At 44.3% G+C, this 13,433-nt stretch overlaps 1 long non-coding RNA gene across 8 annotated transcripts in view; it reads right to left on the reverse strand.

Moving 5' to 3' along the window:
- Positions 1 to 13,433, reverse strand: part of LOC106510679 — a 97,854-nt gene that overhangs the window by 31,418 nt on the left and 53,003 nt on the right. For 7 of the 8 annotated variants that reach the window (XR_002345445.1, XR_002345446.1, XR_001309345.2 and 4 more), the window contains exon 4: positions 4,798 to 4,880. This is a non-coding gene — a long non-coding RNA (uncharacterized LOC106510679). Of the gene's footprint in view, positions 1 to 4,797; positions 4,881 to 5,447; positions 5,624 to 13,433 lie in introns of those variants that run through there. The other variant, XR_002345447.1, reaches the window with a different exon arrangement.

The following is a 13,433-nucleotide window of genomic DNA, read 5'->3' on the forward strand; positions in this document are numbered from 1 at the left end:
CCCCCTTCTCCACAATCAGGTAAGATTATAAACAATGAGCATAGGATTTGTGATATTTTAGTTTAAGGATGTAGGGAATGGTACAAAAGGGCATCCACTTCTAAGACTGTGTCTCAGCACACAGAAACAGAACAGTTCCAACAACGACTCCAACTGTCTCTTTCAATCAAGCCGAGCATGGTGATCTGTCCGCACCCCAGTGTGATCAGAACATCTAGCCCTTCCAGCTCCCCATGGCTATGTGGTCAGAAAACATCGATCAATCTGACCAAAAGCTACAGCCAAAGTAATTCTTAAGAATTTTCCTATCACAATTATTTTAAGAAGCAGTTTCAGAAGGATATAACAAATTGAAAGTTTGGATGAGTCTGTGAACCAGTGAAAATAATTTATAGTCAGGAAATGGTTTTTCTAATTTTACATTTTTAAGTTCTTTTTTTTCCTGATTATTAAAGTAATACAGCTCACTGCAGAAAATACAATAAAACATAAAGGAGAAAAAAAAAAGAATCACCAATAACCCTCCTTCCACCTTGCCTGTGAACACCTTTTTCAATCTAAAGCTAAAAGAATCTGGAGCTACATGGATCTCCCAGGATCAAGAAATGTCCTTAAGGAGTTCCCATCGTGGCGTAGTGGTTAACAAATCCGACTAAGAACCATAAGGTTGCAGGTTCGATCCCTGGCCTTGCTCAGTGGGTTAAGGATCCGGCTTTGCCGTGAGCTGTGGTATAGGTTGCAGACTCGGATCGGAACCTGAGTTGCTGTGGCTCTGGCATAGGCTGGTGGCTACAGCTCCGATTAGATCCCTAGCCTGGGAACCTCCGTATGCCGCGGGAAGCGGCCCTAGAAAAGACAAAAAAAAAAAAAAAAAAAAAGAAAAAAGAAAAGAAACGTCCTTAAGTGTTTTGGTGTCTGCCCTTCATTCCAAGAGTTTCTCATCCACAGTCCCAACACCCATGTTGACCCTTCCTGGGCCAGCTGCAGTCTTGGGCAGAACTGGGAGCCCCAATAAATGAATGTCCAGGGTCCCCAAGGGGCCTTCTGTCTATACAGTTTCAATCTGCTCCCAGGAATCAGAACTCAGGAAACAGCACTTGTTTCACACAATTGGGCTAAGTATAAACACCCATTGTCTTAAACTCATTCACACTAAGATGTAAATAAGGTCTGTTTGATGTTTCCTCAAGGAGAGAGAGGGCTGTCTCAGAACTCCATTTGAATTAGGAAGCAGGGTGGCATGAAAGACAGTCCTCATTCTGGAATGAGCCATTCTAATGACAGGCAACCCTTCTTTTTAGTGACTCTTTTAAAGCCTAAATGGATCCTGTCATAACCTGAAACACACAACACAGCTATCTTTGCTTTTATTTATTTATTTATTTATTTACTTATTTATTTTTAGGGCCACATCTGCAGCATATGGAAGTTCCCAGGCTAGGGATCAAATCAGAGCTGTAGCTGCTGGCCTACACCACAGCCACAGCAATGAGGGATTCAAGCCAAGTCTGCCACCTACACCACAGCTCCTGGCAATGCCGGATCCTTAACCCACTGAGCAAGGCCAGATATCAAACCCAAGTCCTCATGGATACTTATCAGATTCATTAACCACCGAGCCACGACAGGAACTCCCATGGCTATTCTTTGAACAAAAGCCTCCTAAACGGGCTTGTCCTCCAGTGAACTGGGGCTATGGTAAGTACCTCTATCACCTGGGAGAGCTGGCCTGACACACAAAAATCAAATCACAGACATCATTTCTTTTCTATCCTCTTCTCCTTTGAAAACAGCCTTTCCAAAATTCCCGTGGTGGCTCGGTGGTAATAAACCTGACTAGCATCCACGAGGATGCGGGTTTGATCCCTGGCCCTACTCAGTGGGTTAAGGATCCTGCATTGCCATGAGCTGTGGTGCAGATCACAGACACGGATTGGATCCTGTGTTGCTGTGGTATAGGCTAGCAGCTGCAACTCGGATTCAACCCCCAGCGAGGGAACTTTTTTAAGGTAAAAAGTAAAAAGCAGAGGGAAAGGAGGGAGGGAGGAAGGGAAGAAGGGGAGAAAGAAGGGAAACAGCCTCTGTCTCACATTTCCCAACAGTTCAAATGAATTTAAAGTAGGAGGGAGCCCTGTCAGGCCAAGCTGTCCAGTTTCACATGAGAATTTCTCATCTTTCCATAGCTCACGGTTTGTTTTCATGTTTGAATTAGACATGGCTTTGGGGTCATTGAACCCCAAATTGACTAAATCCCTTAAATTATCTTTGAGAAAGAGTTATCCTGTATATTTACTAAATAAAATTATCTAGTGTGTTCTTTCAGATTCTTTTACACTGAACAAATTCCCTTGTTTCTTGGGAATTCTTTGATGTCCCAAAAGCTTCTGGCACATTTTACATGAGACTTTTCTAGGTTCTTCTTCCTTAGAAACAGGAAGTTGACAAAAAGCCCCAAACATTTATTTTATTTCCCAAAATTGGGATGGGAGATGTCCAATAGGTTCTAAAAATAGTAAAAAGCCCTTCAACATGAATTTGATCTTTATCAAAAGATTCAATGGATTTAAATTTTGTCTGAAATTTGTCCAATATCCACCGAGTTAGGTTTGGAGACATCTTTGTACTCAATTTTCTAGGCCCTGAAAATATTACACCTGGAAAATTGTTTTGTTTCTCTTCCTTGATGGGATAAGTAATTGTAATAACACAAACATCCTTGACAGTAAAAACTCACTGTCATTGAACCATCCTATCTTTCTTTTATAACAGGAATTGGCATATTATCATCCATGCACCTTGTTGCCTGTTTTTTGTTTGTTTGTTTTTTGTCTTTTTGCCTTTTCTAGGGCCGCTTCAGCAGCATATGGACATTCCCAGGGGTCTAATCGGAGAGTAGCCACCGGCCTAGGCCAGAGCCACAGCAACTCGGGATCCAAGCCAAAGTCTATAACCTACACCACAGCTCATGGCAATGCCAGATCCTTAACCCACTGAGCAAGGCCATGGATCGAACCTGCAACCTCATGGTTCCTAGTCGGATTTGTTAACCACTGCGCCACAACAGGAACTCCTTGTTTTTTTGTTTTTGTTTTGTTTTTTTTTTTTGGTTGTTTTTGTTTTTTTAATAATTTGTTGAGGCAAAATTCACATAACAGAAAATTATTTAGTACATTCACAGTGTTGTGCAACCACCATCTCCATATAGTTCCAAAACATTTCCATCATTTCAAAGTAAAATCCTGTACCCATTAAGCAATGTCTCCCCTTTTCCTCCTCCTCCCAGGCCCTCGAAACCACCTCACCTATTTGTGTTCTGTCTCTTTGGATTTATTTACTCTGGAGGTTTCACATAAATGAAATCACACAACATACAGCCTTTTGCATCTGGCTTCTTTCATTTAGCATAATGGTTTTCAGGTTTGTCCACATTACAGCATGTGTCAGTTCTTTATTCCTTTCCATGACTGAAAGTCATTCTTTTTTATGTATATGTAAAGATTTGTTTATCCACTCTTGGACACTTGAGCTATTTCCACTATTTAGTTATTGTGAATAGTGCTCCTACAAAACTACGTGTATATTTACTTGTTTGGATCCCTGTTTTCGATTATTTGGGGCATATACCTAGGAGAAGAACTGCTGTGTTGTATGGTAATTTTATAATTTGGAGGAACTGTCAAATTGTTTTCCACAGTGGCTACACCATTTTACCAGTTTTTATTTACACACACCATATTATTCCCACCAGCAAGGTATGAGGGTTGCAATTTCTCCACATCCTCATCAGCATTTGTTTTCCTTTTCTTAAAACAAAACAAAACAAAACAAAACAAAACTGCTATAGCCATCGTGGTGTCATTACCTGTTTTTGTGAATAAAGTTTTATTAGGACATAGCTATGCCTATTCCTTTACATGTGGCTCCTTTTGCTACAATGGCAGAAACTGTATGGCTCCCATACCTAAAATATTCACTCTCTGGCTCTTAGAGAAAAAGTTTGCTGAACTCTTTTTTTAGAAGATTAGCCCTTCTTTGTTCTATCATTTTATTTCACAGCTCTCGAAATAAGACCAAACAATATCACTATGACCTTGGGTGAGTTAGCTTATTTTTAGTCTTAAATTTCCTCATCTATAAAAAAATAGGGTAGGACTAGTTGATTTCCAAGTTCTCTTTTGGAACGTTATAATAATCTGAAAAACTATGATATTTCCAAAATAGGTATTTAATTTGCAGTTAATAATACTTCCTTATGTAGTCTGTAACTTGCTCAGCTATCTTCTGGCTTAAATCGATGCTTTCCTCTACTATCTCTTTGATCTATTCCTTATACCAACAGAGAACAGCAGCCAAGCCCAGCTCAGGTTGTTCTTTCTTCATACCAGTTGCAATGATTTGGTAGGGCTGTTTAGGAATATAAGAACAAACTACCCCAGGGAAATGCCCGGCTCCTCTAGTGAAGAGAGAAGGAATCATGTCAGAACAGAAGGAGGCATTGACAGGTTCTTAATTTAAAACCAAGTCCTCTTTCTCCAGCTCCTCAACCTGGTGAGGAGGCGGCAGGAAGAAAATGAAGGGAAAGAAAGGGAGTGAGAACAGGTTATTTAACAACACTTGACCGAAGGAACTGAAGTTGAGCATCTCATGCCGATAATCCATTCCCCAGAATACAAGCCCAGAGGAGGACCAGGGAACTTAGGCAGACACCTCAGTCTGAACTTCTCCAGCAAAGTTGGGTGTGGACAAGCTCATCTTCAAAATGGAGAAATGGAAATTAAGGGCCTGGCCTGTACTCACCGCAGGAAGTCGTTGCAGAACAAGGATGAGACCCAGATGTCCAGACTCCAATCCCGGCAAAGGAGGACCCAGGGCAGCGTTTGCTGAAGAGAGAAAAGCAGAGGTTTTGACCCACTTGAGCGGCGGAAATGTTACAGCAGCTGCTCAGCAGCCCTGATGCACGCAGTGTATCAGCTCTAGAGACAGCCCTGGGGCTGTAGTGTACCAGCTCCAACAGCTCTGTGGCTGCAGCGGATCAGCTCTTTCACCTGGAGAAAAACCAAGAGAGCACTCGGAGCATTGGAGAACTCAGGTTTATTATGCCGGCGGGCTCAGAGGAGAATGCTCTCCGGAGTCTGACCCCGGAAGAAGGGTTTCACAAGGCTTTTATGGGCTACCTCTTCCCGGTCCATGCTTGGCTGGTCGGACCAGAGTGAGGTCAGGCAAGGTAGTAGATGCGGAAACAAGTTTACAGAAGCAAATGCGTGGGGGAGGGTGGTTGGGGCAGTTGGCTGGGCTTTGCTTAGTCATCATGGCTGGGGGGTCTCTTCTTCCTACAGGGAGATTTTCTCCCACAGCAACGCAGCAGAGTGGAATGCGGGGTGCAGGGAGGAGTGTTCTGTGGGTTTGACCAGAATCGACATCGCCTGTCTTGGTCAGGAAGGACCCACCTGTCCTTAGGTAACGGTAAAACACACCAGGGCACTTCTTTCGTGCTTCGCCGTTTCACTTGCACACAGGGTGTCGCGTGGAGAGGCCTCACATGCAGCATGAAATGGCCAGGCCACTGGCCTCAGCTCCACAGAAGCGCCGCGCACACACCTCAATCCAAGACGGCGGCGTGCAGAAGCGCTGCTCAGGGCCCTGCTCTGTGGAGCCTGAGCAGCGCTCGCGAGAACGCAACACCCCCCCCCCCCCCCCCCCGGTCCCCACTGACAAGAGCCTCACCACAGCCTTGTGTGGGCTGTGCTCTAGCTCACAATCCTTCTCCATTCCTTGATCAAAGAATACACCCATCCTTTGCCTCTGAACCCAGCTCAGTCTGAGTTTATAGGTGTGAAAGACACTGGGCAGAAAGACCCCTCTTGGGATCTGAATTGAAAGGGTGGGTAACAAAAATCTTTGTGTTTTCCAGCTTTTTGTTTTTTGTTTTTTTCTTTTTATGGACGTTCCCAGGCTAGGGGTCAAATCTTGGAGCTACAGCTGCTGGCCTATGCTTCAGCCACAGCAACATGGGATCCAAGCCGCATCTGCAACCTACACCACCACAGCAACACCAGATCCCTAACCCACTGAGCGAGGTCAGGGATCGAACCTGCATCCTCATGGATCCTAGTTGGTTGGGTTCGTTAACCACTGAGCCACAAAGGGAACGCCTCTGCAGCTTTATTAAGCTTTATTATTTATGATTTTCAAATAAAAATAGCATAGGAGTTCCCCTTGTGGTGCAGTGGAAACTCATCCGACTAGTATCCACAAGGGTATGGGTTTGATCTTTGGTCTCTCTCAGTAGGTCAAGTATTTGGTGAGTTGTCGTGAGCTGCAGTGTAGGTTGCAGACACAGCTTGGAGCCCACACTGCTGTGGCTGTGGTGTAGACCAGCAGCAGTAGCTCTGGTTCGACCTCTTGCCAGGAAACTTCCACATGCCGTGGGTGTCCTCCTAAAGAGAAAAAAAAAGCATATATAACATACATAATACATTTTTTTTCTTTTTAGGTGTAAGATGTGATTTAATACATGTATCCGTCATGAAATGATTACCACGACCAAGTTCATTAACACATCCATCATCTCACAGTAACATTTTTTTTCCAAAGTTCATTTTTAGAATCCAAGGTCACCTGCTACCTATGATATGCACCCTGAATCTCTGGCTGGTTCCACCCTGCTCCTCCCCACATTTTGCACAGGCTGTTTCCTCTGTTGGAAAGTGTAGGTCCTAGTCTTTGGCCAATTTCTACAGACCTCTCAAGACCCACGTTAAATGCCACCTCTTCCAGAAAGTCTTCCCCTAACTCCATACTTTCTCTCTTTTACCATAGCATGGATTGTACTGAACATGCTTCCCCTAGTTACTTCTTCCTTCACAGCTAGTCTGTGAGACTCTGGGGGACAGGCACTGGCTCTTCTATCTCTGCCTCCCTCCCTTTAGCTCCAAGCCAGCCCGCAGCAGGCACTCAATGAATGACGGGATGAAGAAATGTATGAATGAAGTGCCTTCCTTCATTCCATAGCTGAGCCCTGCCTGCTGCAGCTCCTCTGTACCTCAGAAATTCCTTCCTTTGTAGTGGGGATGCCTCTCCCTCTGAGAGCTGTCTCCCGAGTCCCCCACCTTACCTAATGCACAGGGGTTCAGCACCCCTCCCTGCTGGGTATTCTCACCATGGGTGCTTTTTGCAAGAGAGTAGAGTTTTGTCCCCATTACACTGCTGAGCTGGGAGCCAACACTGTCCTCATCTGGCTTTTCCTACCTCCGTTAAATGGTCACCACCTGCTCTGTCTATCAACTAGAAACATAGGCAGAATTCTTTCCCTGAGTTTTCACACCCACCAGTCACCAAATCCATATGGTGATTTCAATAATTTCCCTTCAATTCTCAATAATTTCCCTTCAATTCTCCCTCAATCACCTGACATAGAAGAGGCCACAGATGAAAGGGGGAGACAATCTCCTGACTGCTCCTCCTGCATACATCTATCCCCTCACCCGGCATCTGCACTTGTCTCTATTTTGCCCTTCCCTGCACACCTCCCTGGCTCAAAACACCTTCCCAATTCTCCCACTGCCAGCATAGCCACGTGCCTCTCTGCATGTACCTGTAGTATGGCTTCATCCCTAGTTACATGTAAACTCCCAGAGGGCAGCTTTCTGTGTGCTTCACTCACCTCTGTATCCCTAACAGCTCATACAGCGATTGGCAAGAGAAATGCTTTTAACATGAACATCTTTATGAACTGGATCATTGGCCTTAGGTAGGCATTATCGCTGTGGAAGTTCAGGGGGCAAAAGAAGTAAAACACTCACACTGAATTCCTACCTTGGGCCAGCTGAGGTCAGCCACGTATCTGCTAATTTCACATGTGAAACAACCTCATAACAAGCCCACCCAGACCTGGTATTGGTCATGGAAGCTGAGGGGGCTGAAAGGGTTGCTGGATGATGGTAGCAGCTGGAAGTAAGGGGAGGGCAGTAGCCAGTGATAAAGGGGCACCCAGGCAACACTTGGTAGAAATCCTGTACTCCTAGTCCTGTCTGCTGTGCAGTGATCACCAAGCAGGAGCCCCTTCTCACTCTGGCAGTGCACATCCATGTCTCCCTCCTGGCTGACCCCTTGTGAGAAGCATCATGGTACAATGGAAGAGCCATAAGGAACTGGACTCAAATCTCAGCTCAGCTGTTGCTAGTTCTGTGATCCCAAGCAAGTTACTTAACCTCTCTGGTCTTTAGATTCCTTTCCCCCAAAACAGAAATTTTTAAAAATTTAGCACAGGATTATTCATTCCTAGAACAAATATTGTGTTCAGTCCTCATTTATATCATCTCTGATCTAGCAATGGGAATACAATATCTTCCAAAATAATACATACTTAAATATTAGTTTCTTCACCTTTGCTATTTATTCCCTAGTCAAAAGTACAGAATCCTTAGAGAAACCCCCTCCATTCCTTCTTTCCTCCAGTGCACAGTATTTTGTCCTCCAAGTAAAGATCCTCTAATAGTAATAGTAACACTTAACATTGACCAGGTACTTACTATGAGCTAAGCATTATTGGAAGTACTTATATACATATTTACTAACTTAGTGATCACAACGCAGATTGGTTTTACAAATAAGAAAAAAAGGCACAGAGAAGCTAGGGAATTTGTCAAGGTCACACAGTTAGTGAATGATGAAGCTGGGATTTGAACACAGGCACCCCAGTTCAAGTCCATGGCCTGAGCCAATACATTAGAGGTTATACATTTTAGCCTCTCTGGGTACCTTGTCTTCAGAGCTGTCTCTCTCTTCCCCATCCCTTCTTTTCTTTTCTCTCTTCCTCTCAGCTGAAGAACTGGAGGTCACTTAGGTGACATGCTCAAAGTCACACAACTCCTTGTGGCATTTATCCTGACTCCCATTCCTGTGCCCTTCCTATGACACTGAGCAACACAAGATGATCAGTATGAAGTCAAATGTCTAAATTTTTTAAATTTTTTATAATGATTTTTTTTTCCATTATAGCTGGTTTACAGTGCTCTGTCAATTTTCTACTGTACAGCAAGGTGACCCAGTCACACATACATGTATACACTCTTTTTCTCACATTATCATGCTCCATCATAAGTGCCAGACATAGTTCCCAGTGCTACACAGCAGGATCTCATTGCTTACCAAATGTCTAAAACTAAGTACTATTTTGAGTAAATAATTTATATGGCTTTCTCTCCCAGTTATACAAATCATTTGAAGGTATCAGATCTGAAGATTAAAAAAAATTTTCATTAGATCCCACTATGTATCTTTTACTTTAATTAATACTGATCTGAAATGCCTGCTTTGTTTTTACTAATGTTGTTTGAATTTCCGCCCCTATAAATATTTGCACTGTTGTCTTAGTTTTAATTAGTTTCTGATGTTTTCCTTGGACTGGTTTTGTGATGGGATAGGAGTGGAGTATTTATAGTCTGATTTACCATCTGTGAAGCTCTGCATCCCCAAACTACTGTAGCCCCAGCTCAGAGACGACACTAATGTACAGTCAAAACAAGCCCAGGGTGTTCATGAACAAGGCAGTGCTCTGTCTCAGCTGCCAAATGACCCTGATGCACCCAGAGACAGCCATCGCATGGGTAATATTACAAACAAGGCTCCACCGAATCTTCCAGAACTTTGCCCTTGAACTGACACAAGGTCACCATAATCCAGAACCTAATTCCAGGAAGAATTTGTTCTTGGATCAAGGGGGTACTGAACCCAGGGAAGATAAGAGAGTGAATAGATGCTACTGAGAAACTGGGGCATAAGTCTACAGAGCCTGGTGAGGTGATAAACGAGACCTTGTAGGAAAAACACTATTTGCAGAAAGAAGAATTTCCCAGCTCACCTGTGTGAATCAATGAACTCTTCTGAGTTGTGATTTTCTTGGTTGTAAAATGAGGGTGATCATCTTGCTGATCACCCAGTGAACATATGAGGACATTAGGTAAATGAGATCAATTTAAAAACTATAAAATACTCTAGAAATATGATGAATTGTATTATTGCTATTTTGTGCCGTGTATATAAAGGACATGGAAGTTCCACTGGAAGAACATATACAACAGTTAAAGTGCACCATTAAAGTGCACCGGAAAGAACAATGCAATTCATTATGCGACTTCTGTTGCATTTTAAATTCAGGGGAAGAGGAGTTCCCGTTGTGGCACAGTGGTTAATGAATCTGACTAGGAACAATGTGGTTGCGGGTTCGATCCCTGGCCTTGCTCAGTGGGTTCAGGGTCTGGCATTGCTGTGAGCTGTGGTGTGGGTTGCAGATGCGGCTCAGATCCCTCAGATCCCACGTTGCTGTGGCTCTGGCATAGGCCGGCAGCTACAGCTCTGTTTGGATTCCTAGCTTGGGAACCACCATATGCCACAGGAAAGGGCAAAAAGACCAAAAAAGTAAAAATAAAAAAAATAAAAAATAAATAAACTCAGGGGAAGAGAAACAGCTCTGCAAGCCTAAGGTAACAAAAACACAGAAAGGCAGTGTTAGATGGGAACTTGACATCCACAAGGGCCCAGAGTCCAGGCACAAGGAGGGTGAGGCAGGTGAAATATGCAGCCTGGGAAGAGCTGACTTCTCCATGTGCACAGTGGGGACCAGAAGCAGTCACTGGGCTGCTTCCCCAGGTAAGGGGAGCTTGATGCCAAGGCAAATGTCAGTGGCTGCTACATCATGAACTGTGTCCCCCAAGTGCATGGGCTGAAGCCCTAACCCCATATATGACAACATTTAGAAATAGGGTCTTTAGGAGGAAATTAAGGTTAAATGAGGTCACAAGGGTGGGGCCCTAACCTAATAGGATTGGTCACTTTATACAAAGAAGAGATCCCTCTCTCTCTCTCTCTCTCTCTCTCTCTCTCTCTCTCTCTCTCTCTCTCGTCCCCGCCCCATTTCTCTTTGTCTCTCTCCCCTTCCTCTCTCCATCTCTCCCTCATAGGAAAGGCCACATGAGGACAAATTAGCCAGCTATCTGCAAGCCAGGAAGAGAGGTCTCACCGGAAACCAAGCCCTGCTGGAATCTTGATCTTGGACTTTGCAGTCTCCAGCGGTTTCTCTTGTTTAAGCTACCCGATCTGTGATGTTTTGTTATGGCAGGCGTAAGAGACTAAGACAGTGAGAATAGCTTTATTTTCATTTTACAATTAAAAAGAAAATCAAGTTTTCTTTGAGATCTATTAATCTCTGCAACTTCCACCCACATACTCAATGAAAATGAAAAAAAAAAGTTTCAATGGAAAAGTCTTACTGGGTACCCTTTTTTTCATTTTTTAAATTACAGTTGATTTACGATGTTGTGCCAATTTCTGCTGTACAGCAAAGTGACCCAGGCATTCATACATATACATTCCCTTTCTTTTTTTCTTTTTTTGTCTTTTTGTCTTTTTAGTGCTGCACCCGCGGCATATGGAGGTTCCCACGCTAGGGCTGAATTGGAGCTGTAGCTGCTGGCCTACACCACAGCCACAGCAGCGCTGGTTCTGAGCCGCATCTGCAACCTACCCCACAGCTCACAGCAACGCTGGATCCTTAACCCACTGAGCAAGGCCAGAATTGAACCGGTGTCCTCATGGATACTAGTCAAGTTCGTTAACCACTGAACCACAACGGGAACTCCCCCTTTCTTATATTATCTTCCATCATGGTCTATCTTATTTGGTACCCTTTTGTCTCAAGATGATAGCCTGGAGAAAAAGTGTAATTTCAGAGCAAATTCTGCCCATCAATTCTTATCAGATTCCATCTGCTCTTTTAAGAGTTCAGAAAATCATTGGGCGCCAGGGTTGCAAAGATCTTAAGTGTTACTCTCCAGTCGTCCACCTAAGTTTCGATTTTATTCCCATAGTTGGAGAGGCTAAACACTCACATGTTGGATTTTGACCACCTGAGATCATATCCTGGCTGCTATATTTCTTGGCTGTGGAAACCGAAGAAACTTAAAAAATCTCCAAGTCCCAGTTTCCTCATCTGTAAAATGCACATATTATTAATAATAACAAATCTACCTCGGGCTTCTTGTAAAGAAGAAATGAAATAACATACCCCAGTGTAATATCTGGCACCTAGTAAGTGCCCAGTTAAGATTAACTATTAAGATCAATCTTAGAAAAGTCAGATATACAATACAAAATACTGGAGTTCCTGTTGTGGCCCAGCAGATTAAAAACCTGACATACTGCCCTTGAGGATGCGATTTGATCCCAGGCCTGGCTCAGTGCGTTAGGGATCCAGCATTACTGCAAGCTGCAGCATTGATAACAGATGCAGCTTGGATCCGATGCTGCTGGCAGCTGCAGCTCTGATTCAACCCCTAGCTTGGGAACTTCCATATGCTCCAGGTGCCATGGCCTTAAAAAGGGAAAATAAATAAATTAAATGAAATAGAAAACATTCTGCAAGCAAGTTAAAGCTAGACCTCCCACTGGGTGTCACCCCCGGCACTCTATACCCACCAAGTAGTCAGCTATTGCTCTGTAAAGCCAATTAATCAAGTATTTATCAGAGTGAGGGGAGAGAAAGGTATTAAAGGAGAATGACGATAAAATCCATTTAAAGAAATCCAATTCGCTAAATCCTTTCACTCATAAATCCTTTCACTCAGGACGATGTACTTACTGCCGTTCAAAAACCTTACTCCTATGATTTTGAAGGGAATGTCAACAGAGAGACTTGCATGGAGCAGGCCCCTCCCCAGACTGGAGTATGGGTGACTCTGGGGGGCTGCGGGGATGGGGGGGGACACCCATGGCCACAGGAAACAAATATGGTCTACCTTCCTCAGATCCTGATTTAATGAATGCAAATGTCTGCATGCCTTCTTAAAAGTCAAAATATGGTACTTCAAAGAACTTTCTGGCATGCCTTATTCCATTTCCAGGTGTGCCTCCATTTGGGCAGGGGCTGTAAACTCTGCTCTGGGGTGGGGGTGGGGGGTGTTTGCGGTTCGGGCTAGAGGAAGAGCCTATACCAGGAGGCACTTCTCGCCTGGATTATCCCAGCTGTTTCCTCCTTTCCAGCAAGCCAATCGGGCACAGCCCATCCTTCCAGAGGAAATACCTTCAACCCGTCTCTTTGGCCTAGGGGGTGAAGTCCACGTTTCTTTAACTTGACACGAGACAGCCTCGTAAGCCTTTGAGATCCGCGGGCTCCCCACATACCGCACTCCCTCCCCCGCTTCGACCCCTCGACCCTGGGATCTCTGGCCTCCATCGCGCCAGCCCTGTGCCGTCACTCTCGCCTCCGGCGCCTCTGCCAGGCTGCCTCGCCCCCCAACCTTGGCTCGACTCCGACATCTCATTCTAAATCCCTTCCAGTGCTCTGCTTTCCCCACCCCCACCACACCACGGAGGTCGGAACACAGAACAAGTTTTACACGCTAAATACTGTCTATTTAGCCACCAGTGGCAATGGC

Source organism: Sus scrofa, chromosome 6 (genome assembly GCF_000003025.6).
Source record: "Sus scrofa isolate TJ Tabasco breed Duroc chromosome 6, Sscrofa11.1, whole genome shotgun sequence".
NCBI lineage: Eukaryota > Metazoa > Chordata > Mammalia > Artiodactyla > Suidae > Sus > Sus scrofa.